Source organism: Grampus griseus, assembly GCF_964374135.1.
Source record: "Grampus griseus genome assembly, chromosome: 2".
NCBI lineage: Eukaryota > Metazoa > Chordata > Mammalia > Artiodactyla > Delphinidae > Grampus > Grampus griseus.
Window position 1 is genome coordinate 108,324,504 of NC_139018.1, and position 13,635 is coordinate 108,338,138.

General features: G+C 48.4%; 1 protein-coding gene across 1 annotated transcript in view; it reads right to left on the reverse strand.

Annotated features, from left to right (window-relative positions):
* The window catches only part of PARP16 (poly(ADP-ribose) polymerase family member 16), a 40,705-nt gene that overhangs the window by 4,160 nt on the left and 22,910 nt on the right, over positions 1-13,635 (reverse strand). The window lies entirely within an intron of this gene.

A 13,635-nucleotide genomic window follows, 5' to 3' on the forward strand; every position in this document is an offset into this window, starting at 1 on the left:
TAGTTGACATACAATTAACCATACACTTAAAGTATACAATTAGATAAGTTTTGACATATGTATACACCTGTGAAATCATCAGTAATCTTTATAACCTTGAGTTGGGCAGAGTTCTCAGATATGACACAAAAAGTGCTAACAATAAAAGAAAAAGGCAATAAACTAGACTTCATTAAAATTTAAAACTTTTGCTCTCTAATTAAGAAACCACAAGGAAAATAAAAAGATGGCCACCATTTGGAGAAAATATTTGTAAAACATATATCCAACAGAGGGCTTGTATCTAGAACGTATTTTTTAAAAACCTCTTTACAGACCTAGAATACATGGAGAAAGAATAGGCCTGGAATACATGAAGAAAGAATTTGTATTTAGAATATATTTTAAAATATATGCAGCTCAATAGGAAGACAGAAAAAAAATTTTTTTTAATGAGCAAAAAACTTTAGACACTTCTCCAAAGATATACAAATAGCAAATAAGAACATGAAAAGAGGCTCCTTGGCTATCAGGGAAATGTAAATTAAAATTCAATGAGATACCACTACACATCCACTTTTAGGAAAGCTAAAATTAAAAGACTGACCTTACCAAGTGTTAGAAAGCATGTGGCACATGCTATAACACTATAATTCTCCTACACTGCTGGTGGGAATGTAAAATAGTGTAAACACTTTGGAAAACATTTTGGCAATTTCTCAAAAAGTTAAACATATACCTCCCATATGACCCAGTTATTCTTCTCCTGTTTTTTATTTATTTATTTATTTTATTTATTTATTTTTGGCTGCATTGGGTCGTCGTTGCTGCGCGTGGGCTTTCTCTAGTTGCGGCGAGCGGGGGCTACTCTTCGTTGTGGTGCGTGGGCTTCTCATTGCAGTGGCTTCTCTTGTCGAGGAGCACAGGCTCTAGGCACATGGGCTTCAGTAGCTGTGGCACGCAGGCTCAGTAGTTGCGGCTCGCGGGCTCTAGAGAGCAGGCTCAGTAGTTGTGGTGAACGGGCTTAGTTGCTCCACGGCATGTGGGATCTTCCCACACCAGGGATCGAACCTGTGTCCCCTGCACTGGCAGGCGGATTCCTAACCACTGCACCACCAGGGAAGTCCCTCTTCTCCTTTTATTAATTTTTCTTGCTATATTGCACTGGCTAGGACCTCTGGTACAATGTTGAACAGAAGTAGTAAGAACAGACATTCTTGCCTCATTACTAATTGTAGAGGCAAAGTATTCAGTCTTTAACCATTAACTATTATGTGTTAGCCTTCATTTTTTCATAGATGCCAGATTGGAGAACTTCCCTTCTTCTCCTACTTTGCTGAGGGTTTTTACCAAAAATGAATGTTGGATTTTGTTAAATCATTTTCCTGCATCTACTGAGGTGATTTTTTTTTCTTTTTCAGTTTGTTAATATTGTGAATTACATTAATTGATTTTCAAACATTTCTCCAAGCTGGCATTTCTGAGTAAACCCCACTTGGTCATGATGAACTATCCTTTTATGTATTGTTGTGTTTACTTTGCTAGAATTTTGATTAAATTTTTACATTTATGTTTATGACACATATTGGTCTGTAGTTTGCTTTCTTGGCATGTCTTTGTCTCGTTTTGGTATCAGAGTAATGCTAGTCTCACAGAATGAGTTGGGAAGTATTCCTTCCTTTGCAATTTCCTGGAGGATTTTATATAAAATTGGTAATTTTTCTTCCTTTAATGTTTGGGAGAATTCACCAGTAAAGGCATCTGGGTCTGAAGTTTTCTTTGTGGGAAGATTTGAAACTATAAATTCAATCTCTATAGTAGATAAGAGTGTTATCCAGGTTATCTATTTCTTCTTGAGTATGTGTCATGCTTTTCCTTAAAGTCCTCAGGGCCTTCCCCTCACACCTACCTAAATCCTTACGGAGGCTTACAAGGCCCTGTCTGGTCTGCTCTGGCCTCCTCTTCAACCTCATCTACATGCCGCCCTCTGTTTGCTCACCATGTTCCAGTCAAATTGGTCTTCTGGCTATTCCAAGATAACACCAAGCTCTTCCTCATCTCAAGGCCTCGGCACTGCTTTTCATTCTATCTGGAAAGCTCTTCCACAGGCTCTTTTTGTGTTTTTTTCTCATTCTCATCTCCCAGTTCTCAGATTATGTGTCAGGGAGGTCTTCCCTGACCATTATATGCAGGGTAGGGCCTGATGGATACTCTCCCCCACAGAATCCTGTTTACTTCCTTCATAATATATATACCACACTCTGTCATTGTTTTGTTTACTCACTGTCAGCTCCCTAAGAGCAGGAACCTTTTCTGTCTTGTTCACTATATCCCCTGCACCCAGCATAACTGGGCACAAACAAGGTGTTCAATTATTACTTGTTGAATAAGTAGACTTATTCGTCAGTCAAGCTGCACATCAGGCAGGCAGTGAGTCTTCTGTGAGCTTGCTGGTCAATCTGAGGGTTTTATTGCTTGTTTTGGGGTTTGTTTATTTATTTATTTTTGGCTGTGTCAGGTTTTAGTTGCAGCGCACGGGCGTCTCTCTAGTTGTGGTGCACGGGCTCCAGAGTGCACGGGCTCAGTAGTTGCGGCGCGTGGGCTTAGTTACCCCGCTGCATGTGGGATCTTAGTTCTCCAACCAGGGATCAACCCTGCGTCCCCTGCATTGGAAGGCAGATTCTTAACCACTTGACCACCAGGGAAGTCCCAGTCTGAGGTTTTCAGTCAGCCTGAGGTAGGTCAGGTAGGCTTTGAGTGGACTGGTTGCTCTGTGGGGTGGGTCTGTGTGACTGATAAGTCCCCTGTAAAGTCAGGATTCTGGGGGACACAAAGAAATGAAAAGCTGTGGCCTACCCCCAAGAAGCTTCTGGCCACCTGTCTACTTGGAGGCTCACTGCTCCCCACTGCCCAGCCAGGAGGTAAAGTGAGGGTGGTACAGGGTGAATAGGGGGAAAGCTACAGAGCATGACCCAACCTCTGGCAGCTAGTCCTCAGCAACTCTGCTGCAGGGCTTCCAAACCCCATAAAAGCCTTACCTGGCAACTGCTGTGCTTAGGAAGAGCCTGTGCAGGAAACACAGAGAGAGCTTTGTGGCTTCTTCCCCACCCCACTTCCCAGCCTCCCCTGACCTGGGCCCTCGCTCATGGAAACTCCCCCAATGGACCTGGCTGTCTGGCCCCAGGAGACAGGTGGTGGTGCATTTTGCCACTGCCAGCTCACCACGGGGGCAGGACATGGGCCTGTAACTCCAGAGGCCACTCCTTGCAACTGAACCCAACCTAGGTACTCCTCTCCATAGACCAGAGGAGGCCCAGCTCTGGTTGAAGAAGAGGCCTTGCATGAAAGCTGGGGACTTCACAGTTAATCCCGAGTTTCCCCAGGAACACCCCCAGCTGTGGGGTCATAGTTATGGCTGGAGTCCTGTCACAGATGAGTATGTGTAGGAGGGTGTCAGAACGGCTTGTATGGGAAGCAGCTGTTTGCAGTAATTGGGAAGCAGCAGCTAGCCAGCCGGCAATAACTGGGCCTCCATCCTGCTCACCAACAAACTCCATGACCAGGAGGCCCTGCTCCAATGACATCAGCCTCCTCACACACTGCTGAGGGAAATGAGCTCAGGGGGGCCATCGGAGGCGGTCTGTTTACTTACAGAGACCCTGGCTGTCAGCAGCTCTTTGACCAGACATTTCCTGTCCTAGCCAGCATGAAGCAGAAATTTCCTTAAACACATTACTTTGGACTCAACCCACTTGCGCCCTTGTTTTCAATTTTTTCTTAAAGAGGAAAATTCCCAATTCTGGCCCCAAATAGAGCAGCCCAGTGATGATAGGGGGATATCAAAATAACCCCCATAAGGACTTTTGCAGGTTAAGTTGCTCCCACCTCCCAGTCATCCCTGGAGCTGGGAGATCATCAAACCAATTCTCCAACACCCATTGTGTGGGGAGTCAGAGGGATGGCCAGCATGACCTCTAGGGCAGACCCTCTCTGTGAAGGCCTCCCTCAGGGCCTTAGCCACCTGAGCTCATACTCAGAGCATTTCTCAACTCAGCAACCCTGGCTAGGCCCTAAACCCCTCCCTCATTCCCTTCAGGTCAGGGATATTTCAGGAGAGCCCAAGAGCTGCCAGTTTTCACAGGCTGCAGGGGATTCCCAAGATGGTCACCCCCACCTGCCCTGGCTGACAGATGCTGTCACCTGCCCTCCCCCCACCCTCTCCGTGTTATTCCTGCTGGAACTCACCATTCTAGAAGACTTGAGGGGACAGGGGTTTTGGAGGTCTCCCCAGTGCTCCAGGATCCTAAGGCCACTTGCGCCAGGAGCACAGTGATACCCTCCCAGGAGTATCAATCATGGAAGACAGGTGCCCTCCGCCTAGAGGGGTCTGCCCACTACTGGGGCTGGTCAGACAGGCCCAGACATGTCAGGCAGCCTGAGGCCTTACCTGACCCAGCTCTTCCCTGTGTCCTGATCCTACTTAGCTCAGCGTCTTGTGACACCAGGGATGGGCTCAGGGAAGAATCAGGTCAGAAGAGGGCATTGAATCTGTGTTTCATAGTGCTTTTCGTAAGACTAAGAAAATGTCAAGGGTCCACATCAGAGAATGGGGTGGAGGGAGCGTCTCACACACAGATCTGAGTTAGCGGCTTCTTAGAAGGCACTTAAGAAAGGGCCAGACTTTCTCACCCAACTGTCTTCCCCTCACCCCAACCAACATAGCACCAGAAATCCCTAAACATGTGGTTCCAATTATCTCAGTTAGTCAACATGTCTACTAACGCAGAATCTTCAAGGTAAGAAAGCTGGAAAGACCCTATGTCAGGACAGAAGCTAACGTTTTTTGAACATCTACTGTGAGCCTGGCATGGTGCTCAACGCTTTACACACATTTATCTTATTCAATCCTCACAACAACCCTGAGGGAGATCAAGTAACTCTAAAGGAGGCACAACTCATATGGCAAAGCTGGTATTCAAACCTGGTTCTGTCTGAACATAGACCATCTACAATAAGGCATTCCCAATTTGAACTTCTAGAAAGTAATTAACTCAGGAAATCAATCCTACTCCTTCCGTAAAGCAAGCAAGCCTGTAAATTAAAGACATGGTCATCCAACCTCTCCATTCTAACAGATGAGGAAACTGAGGCCAGATCACAGAGTCTGAGCTGAGCATAGGACAGTGGCTCAGACTTAGGTCAGTGTTCCTCCCACCACCCCAGCCTGTCTCACAGCCCTAAGTCTTCACTAAGTCAGGTGAGGGAACGGTGGGAGAAAAGCTGTGGGCTCTGCCCTCTAGAAGACAAGACAAAGAGAAACACATATATAGCCACACACAGACAACCACACAGGCAGACATGCAGAGACACAGCTCCATGAGGAAACAGGCAAGAAGGGTCCTTACTCCAGGTCTACCCTTTTTTATTTTATTTTAATTTTATTTAATTTTATTTATTTTATTTTTAGGCCACACCACTTGGCATGCAGGATCGTAGTTCCCTGACCAGGGATGGAACCTGTGCCCCTTGCATTGGGAGTGTGGAGTCTTAACCACCATATCGCCAGGGAAGTCCCCAGGTCTACCCTTTAGATGGCCACACTCTGGCTCTATTCTGGCCCTTTCCATCCCACACAGTGAGAAGTCCATGGGGTCAAGAGGATGGGCCAACTGGGAGCCCATGCCCCACTCCTAGACTACAAATCAGGTACATGGGACCCTATTATCTCCTGCTCAGAGCCATATGGTCAGACTTTGCCAATGGTGTGGGCACCCCTAGGCCCAAAGGGTGGCCAGGGGGTGGGGTGTATGCATGGAGTTTGCAATGTGTGAGGAGTCACGCATGCATGCGAGGCCCCTCGAGGTACAGGATGGAGCTGGGATGGGGAAGGAGAGGCTGGGGCCACTTGCTCTGTGTTGCTGTGTTCCTAGCACAAAACTCAGAGGAGCTAGGAATTCAAAATCAAACCCAGCTCTCCAGTTATTAGGATTGAGTCTTTCATTTAGCCGTTTGTTGTTTTGACTTATTTAAATATTTAGACATGAACGTAAGCCTTCATTTGTGCTCTTGCTCTGGGTCTTTCAAATGTTAGGAGCCACCCTAGACACCTCTCTAACTTCCCTGTGTCAGTGTGGGCCCAGTCACAGCACAAGCACTTTAAAGATGTCTGTTAGTAAATGAGCAAATCACTTTATGAATGAATTGAAGATTGAGTGAATGAATGCTTCTGCACAAATATAAGTAGACAGACATACATGCTTTCAGAGACTCACCAACATATTAGTGACAAATATATGCCCACGCTCTCAAAGACACATATGCCTAAACTTACATCTACAAAGACAAGTCCATGTTTGTACCAAAATAACCTAAATGCTCACACGTGCACTTCCACCTGTAGGTAGGCGTAAACCTACTCACCTATGCAAAGACACAGAGGCCCACACTTTCCCATGATGATACCCACACACACAAGCTTACACAGAGAGGTGGATATATACACATGCAGACAAACATATAAGTATATACTTTCCCACTGAGAATCTAACTCCAACCAGAAATGTAGCCACCTACACATACAAACATGGAACAGTCACATGAATCCACACTGATACATGCAGCTAGATGAAGACAAAGCCATAGGCCCAAGGAAGACTGAGTAAGACACCTGTCCACAGAGACCCTCAGGCTGCCCTGGGCTCCCACACTGTCTGCCTCCCTCCTCCTCCTGTCTGCCTCCCTCCTCCTCCTGTCTGCCTCCCTCCTCCTCCTGTCTGTCTGCGGCCAGAGGGGGATCCTAGAGGAATTCCTTCTGCAGACAGGAATGCTGTTCTCTCTCCTTCCCGACAGTTCAGGCCAGAGCCCTAGGGCAGAGAAGCAGATGCTGTGTGCTGGGGGGCTCCCCCTTCCCACGTAATCTGCCCTCTGGCCCTGGCTGCCTCCCACACCCTGGCCAAGCCTCCACTGGACGCTGGACTGTGGACAGTGGCAGAGCCCCACTCAGGTCCTGCTGTCCCAGCTCCACTCCCAGCAGGATGATTTAGGAGGGGCTGGTGAACAGTGCTTTTCCAGAGGCCTTGCTTTCTCAGGAAATGGCTCGGCCGCAAGCCTGATCTCCAAAACAGGCATAGGGTGAAAACACCTCTGCTCCTCTCCAATAACATGGGCCGTGCCTCTCACTCAGAGCCCCTCACGTCATTCTAGCCACAACATCCCAAGGTAGTAGATGGCAAGAAAGGCCCGGGGTCTCATCCTGCTTCTGCACTGACTCGCTATGTCCACCTCTGTAAAACAAGCCATGTGGGTGTGATGCCTTCAGATCTAGCTAGAACAATGTATGAGTTTCAAATTCACCAGGCAGCCTCTGCACAAGGGTGAAGGCACTCCAAACCCAGGGACAGTGGCCTGGTGTTGACCTCTTCTGAAGTCAGAGTCATTGTTACAAACACAGAGCTTGTGCCAGGAGGGGCTGAGGGCTGAGATGCTTGGCAGTGGGGCAAAATGGGGACTCAGGCACAGGAATGTCCTGTGCAGTCTGAAGACAGAAGGCCACCTCCCCTCTCCCTTCCAGCCACTCACCAGGTCCCCCAGGCCTCTGCTGGAGGTAGACACAGGGCTGCAGCCCCACCCAGCCGAGCAGCCTGAGAGACAGGAATGCTGCTCAGCACAGCTGTTTGGACAAGGGAGGCTGTTTATTCTCTGATGTCGGGAACATCTCAATCAGGGGGATTTGGCTGCTGGCAGCCCCTGGTTGCAAGGTTTAGAAGAAGTCAACTTAATCAGAGAAGGCTGATGGCCCAAGCTCTGAGCAGGCAGTGGGGGTGGAAGGAAGAGGCCACCCCTCCCTGCCCCACATTCAGTGCCATGTGCACCTCAGAGCTCACCTCCTGGGTCTGCAGTGACAGAGCTGGAAGGGTGAATGGAGCTGAGCCTGAAGCTCTCATTAATAGTGTGGCCATTGAGGGGGGCGGGGGGGCAGGGATGGAGACTTCCCGAGGTCCCACCTCCAGCATCCAGCTGCCCCCTGCTTATGAGACACGGCAGACCTAACAGTCTTCACCTGGGGAGGGAGCTCATTTGGCATGCCTTGAGCTGGCGCTGCCCACTCCAGCCTCCCTACACCACCAGCCCAGATCCCTTTTGCTCAGGCAGCCCCTCTAGCTGCGGCCTTGCAGCTAGTCAGCTCTGGCTCTGCCTCTTTCGGGCTTTCTCACCTTGGATAGTCACCTCTCCAAGCCTCTTTCTTCTCCTATAAAACAAAGGTAATAGTATCTGCCTTGAAAGGGTATTGTGAGGATTAAATAATTCTTTCAATATGCTCATCATGCAGGAGGCACTTAATAAATGATAGTGCCTTTCTCCCTCATTCCTTCTATTGCTACAGACCCAAGCTCTGGTTTTCCTGTGGGCCAGGACCCTCCAGTATAGTTTATAACCCCGGACCCTGGTCACATCTACCTACTGCTGCTCGCAGACCTCAGAGTGCTCTGGGGTTCCCTAGGCCAGAAGACTTTCTGGAGGAGTCCAAGTGACCCAAGGAAGCACCTTGATGCTCAGGCTGCAGAATAACCCAGAACATGGTGTTTTTTGTGTGTGATTTGCCCAATTCTCATTTTGCACAGGTTTGAATGCCTTGTGGGTAGAGTCCAGGGGTGAGGACAGTCAAAATTCATCAATCCTGGGCTTCCCTGGTGGCGCAGTGGTTGAGAGTCTGCCTGCCAATGCAGGGGACATGGGTTCGTGCCCCAGTCCGGGAAGATCCCACGTGCCGCGGAGCGGCTGGGCCCGTGAGCCATGGCCACTGAGCCTGCGCATCCGGAGCCTGTGCTCCGCAATGGGAGAGGCCACAACAGTGAGAGGCCCGCGTACAGCAAAAAAAAAAAAAAAAAAAATTCATCAATCCTGACTCACACATCTGAAAACCACATCTTTCTATATTCAATAAAAGTTTACACCAAAAACAATGGAGCACTGGGGATGATAATGGGTATAAGTTATGGACTCCCCCCTCCTTTTATTCCCAAGATCCAATTTAAATTCTGTTAAAAAGTGGATTCATTGGTCACTTAAGTGAAAGGCCTAGCTTTAGGCACAACTGCATTCAGTACTCAAACATCATCATCATGACTCTTTTCCTCTTCCTCTCTTGGCTCTACTTTCCACGGTGTTGGTGTCAGTCTGAAGCTTCACAAGGCAGCAAGACGTCATCAGGAGGAAGGCAAGTCTCTTTCCCAGCAGCCCCCGAAAACAAACCTCCCGTGGACTCTGACTGGGTCACATGCCCACGTCTGAACCAATCACTGAGGCGGAAGTAGGGCGGTGCAACTTGCTGACTGGCTAGGGCCTCAGCCACTGGTCCACCCCTAGAGTGTGTGGGTGAGAGGGGCAGTCAGCTTTACCAAGATCCAGTGAGAGTGAAAAGAGGTTGGTTCCCCACAGAGAAGCTGCGGTAGGTATCAGTAGAGTGATACGGACCACAGGGGACAAGAACAACAGATGTCAAACAACGGAAATCAGTGGGTCAAAAACTAAGATGACAAATGCTTTTCAAGCACCTTCAAGCCCTCTAAAAATATTATTGATGTGCTAGTTTTAAATCCCTAGACACCTCTGATAGACAATGTGTTATGGACCCATTTGGGATAGCCTGGACTTGCTTAAGAACAGTAAAAAAAAACTACACCTTTCAACTGGTCTGCAATCCATACTTCCCAGGAATTCAGACTGGCCTTGTCTCCTTCTTGTCCCACTAGCAGGCAGTTTGACTGAAGTGACCAGTGTTGCCAGGGCTGGAAGGGCCTGTCAGCACCGCAAGCTTATTTCACTGAGCCAAAGGGGTATCGGGTATCAAGCAAACTCTGACTCCAGTGGCCCCAGCCCTCTCCGCCTACCTCCTCACATGGTCAAAGCTCCTCTCACCCTTGAATCTCCAGTGATTTCTTCCTCTCTCACCTCTCCCCCACCCCCTCCACCACCCCCAGCTCCACAAGTCTTACTAAAACCTGTTCTTAAGAAAGGATTCCTGGGCTTCCCTGGTGGCGCAGTGGTTGAGAATCTGCCTACCAATGTAGGGGACACGGGTTCAAGCCCTGGTCTGGGGAGATCCCACATGCCGCGGAGCAACTGGGCCCGTGAGCCACAGCTACTGAGCCTGCGTGTCTGGAGCTTGTGTTCCACAACACGAGAGGCCGTGACAATGAGAGGCCCACGCACCGCGATGAAGAGTGGCCCCCGCTCGCCGCAACTAGAGAAAGCCCCCACACAGAAATGAAGACCCAACACAGCCTAAATAAATAAATAAATTTATAAAAAAGAAAGGCTTCCTCATCAGTCCTTCACATGTTTGTATGAATAAGCATCAAATCAACAGTTTAATCTCTCAGGACCATTTGCATTTTAAGTCTGAGCCTTTCAAATGAAACTTTTAAAAGACTCTGTTCTGCCCACCCCACTCTACTCCCAAAAGGTACTTTTGGTGACAGAGAGCAAATGGGACTCCCTGAAATCAAGCAATAAATGTCCACAAAATTCTCTGAAACCCTCACCCATCCTCTTTGGCTTGCCAGTGAATTTTTTCTCGTCTGTCTTCAGTCACCTTTGCTGACATTACCCTCTACTATGGCAAAGAAGTTTCTTGTATCCTTTCCTCCATTTATTCAGTCAACAAACTTTTCTTGAACTTCCACCATGTCTTAGATACTTGGGTTTACAAAGATGACCTAGGCCCTGACCTCAGGCAGCTTGCAGTTGAAACATCACCTTCACCACCAGATTTTTAACACAAGCAAAGTCTAGCCCAGTGGCTGGTATAAAGTAGGTATTCAGTAAAAGCTGCTTCTCCTTCTCAGGGCTCCACTATGTGGGCACTACAGTGAATACTGGAAATTTTCTAAAAACTTTATCCAGGTGGTAAGAGTGCCAGCAGGAGTGGGTGGGAATGGTGGTTTCCATCTCGCTTCAGAATGTCACGATTTATTTTGGATGCTCCAAATGTCAGGCTGGAGATTCACACAAAGGAGAGGGTCTTATTCTAACCAGATCAGGGCTAGAGGCGGCCCAGGACACTGTCTGCACGGTGCACAGCCCCAGACAGTTTGGAAACAAACAGTAACTCGTCCAGAGGAAAGAGACTGACAAAAGCCAAAACAAACAAAGGCCAAGAGATGGAAAACTCACGAGGTGGGGCAGGGTGGAGAGGAGGAGAGTGGAGGGCTGTGGAAGGGACTTAGGGAGGGGTGTGGTCCTGGTTTTTTTCTGGGGAGCTGAATCCAGCTCCTGCCCCACTCCCTACTAAGAATCACCATGGCAACGGGGAGGGTGAGTATGGCTGATTCCAAGCCAGTACAAACCTCCTTGGCTTAGCAGCAGGAATGGGCTCAGATGCATAGGGCCATGTTCTAAAGAAAAATATCTGAATTGGGCTTTTAAAATCACAACCTCCCCCCCCCACTACTGGTTCTGCAGACAATCAGTGTTTAAAAAAATGAAAAGAAACAACAGTGAACCACATCCCTATTCCACATCTCTCTCACATACACATATACACTAATCCAAAGCCTACAGAGTAAAATCCTTCCTTTCGTGGTGGAAACTGACAGCTCATTGGATTCTTAGCTCTTCTCAGAAGCAGGGACCTAGCCTGTGAGAGGTCCATTTGCCACCTCCCAAAACTACTCCCCCTGACAGTGGCAGCAGTGACAGAAGGCTGATGAGGTTGCTTTGACAAGACCAAGGCAGCTGGGGCTCTGATGGGAGGTGGCTCCAGCTGAACCACCATCTGGTCTCGTCTGCCATCAGCCGCCTGGGGAAGCTCTTGGCCCATAGCGGGTTTGTCAGCAAGGAGACGGGTGCTTCCTCCTCCATGAAAGCGTTTGCAGCATGAGCCCCCTGAGCTCTCAACCCTCAGAACCCAATTTTGCCCTTTCCTGAGCTGGTTGGCCTAGGGGATCCGCCTTAGATGTGGCGTCAGTGCTAAACAGAACTGAGTCTTCAGGGTTTGTCTCCTTCCTGCCTCTCCATTCCCAGGTACCCATGGATCTCATACTATCCCCCATGACCCTAGTCCACGACTCATGGTAGGCACAGGGCCTAGAGTCCCCGTTACGAAAAGGATTTAATTCCCTTTAAAATTAGAAGTGGGGGACCTTCCTGGTAGCGCAGTGGTTAAAAATCCACCCGCCAATGCAGGGGACACGGGTTCAATCCCTGGTCGGGGAAGATCCCACATGCTGCGGAACAACTAAGCCCAACGCACCACAACTACTGAGCCTGCGCTCTAGAGCCCGCAAGCCACAACTACTGAAGCCCGTGTGCCTAGAGCCCGTGCCTAGAGAAGCCACTGCAATGAGAAGCCCATGCATGGCAACAAAGAGTAGCCCCCCTTGCCGCAACTAGAGAAAGCCCCCACACACAACAAAGACCCAACAGCCAAAAATAAATAAAATTAAAAACAATAAAATTAGAAGGGGAAAATGAGCTTTTAAGTGGTAGAAAACATTTTAGTACATAAGAGTAATACATTCATCTTTACACTAACACAGTCCTACGGTGTAATTTTATTTATTTATTTATTTTAATTTATGTATTTTATTTACTTATTTTTGGGTCTTCATTGCTGCGCGCAGGCTTCCTCTAGTTGCAGCAAGCGGGGGCTACTCTTCGTTGCGGTGCACGGGATTCTCATTGTGGTGGCTTCTCTTGTTGCAGAGCACGGGCTCTAGGCACACGGGCTTCAGTGGTTGTGGCACACGGGCTTAGTTGCTCTGCGGCACATGGGATCTTCCCGAACCAGGGCTTGAACCCGTGTCCCCTGCATTGGCCAGCGGATTCTTAACCACTGTGCCACCAGGGAAGCCCCCTACAGTATAATTTTAGATTTTTTTTTTTTTTTTTTTTTAGAGGAAGGGGCCCATGAAGGCAAAAGCGCCCAGGGCTCATGAAAGTCATAGTGTGGCCCTGTCCTAGTCTTCCCTCCCGTCCATTCCAACCCTCTAGGCTCCAGGAATTTCCTTCCCTCATATCAAAATGTACGTGTCCCATGGAGCCCACTGCCTTGGAAGTTCCTGGAGGACAGGACCGTTCTTCATCCATCCTCATGTCCCCATCGTAAGCCCAGTGCCTGCCCCACAGTCACATCAGGTATTATACAACCTCTTTTTTGGGGGGGGTTGGGAGGGGACAGAAAACTCAGAAAAAGGGGATTAGGTTTTAAATAAATATTGCCTGAGAACACCAGGAAACTGTGCACATTTCACATCTGTGCAGTCGGACTTTGTTCACATCCCCTATGCTGAACTCTATGGAAACTGCTCCGGCCAAGTTCACCAATGATCTCCAACTCAGTAAATCCCATAGAACTTCTCAGGCATAATCTCGATTGCTTGGCAGCATTTGACAGTGCTCACCAAGCCTTCGTTTTTCGCTTCTGTGACACTTCACCGTTCCAGGGTCCCTGGGCATTACTGCTCTGTCTCCTTTGCATGCTTATCTCCTCTGCTGAGCCATTAGAAACAAATAATAACGATAATAATAATAGCAGCTGAAACAAATCAGCTACTTGCTCTGTGCTGAGCTATTGTAACCGTCAGTTCTTTTAATCCTCAAAATAATCCTAAATCCATTCTCCAACCACCAGCCAGAGCGATTTTTCTGCAAACC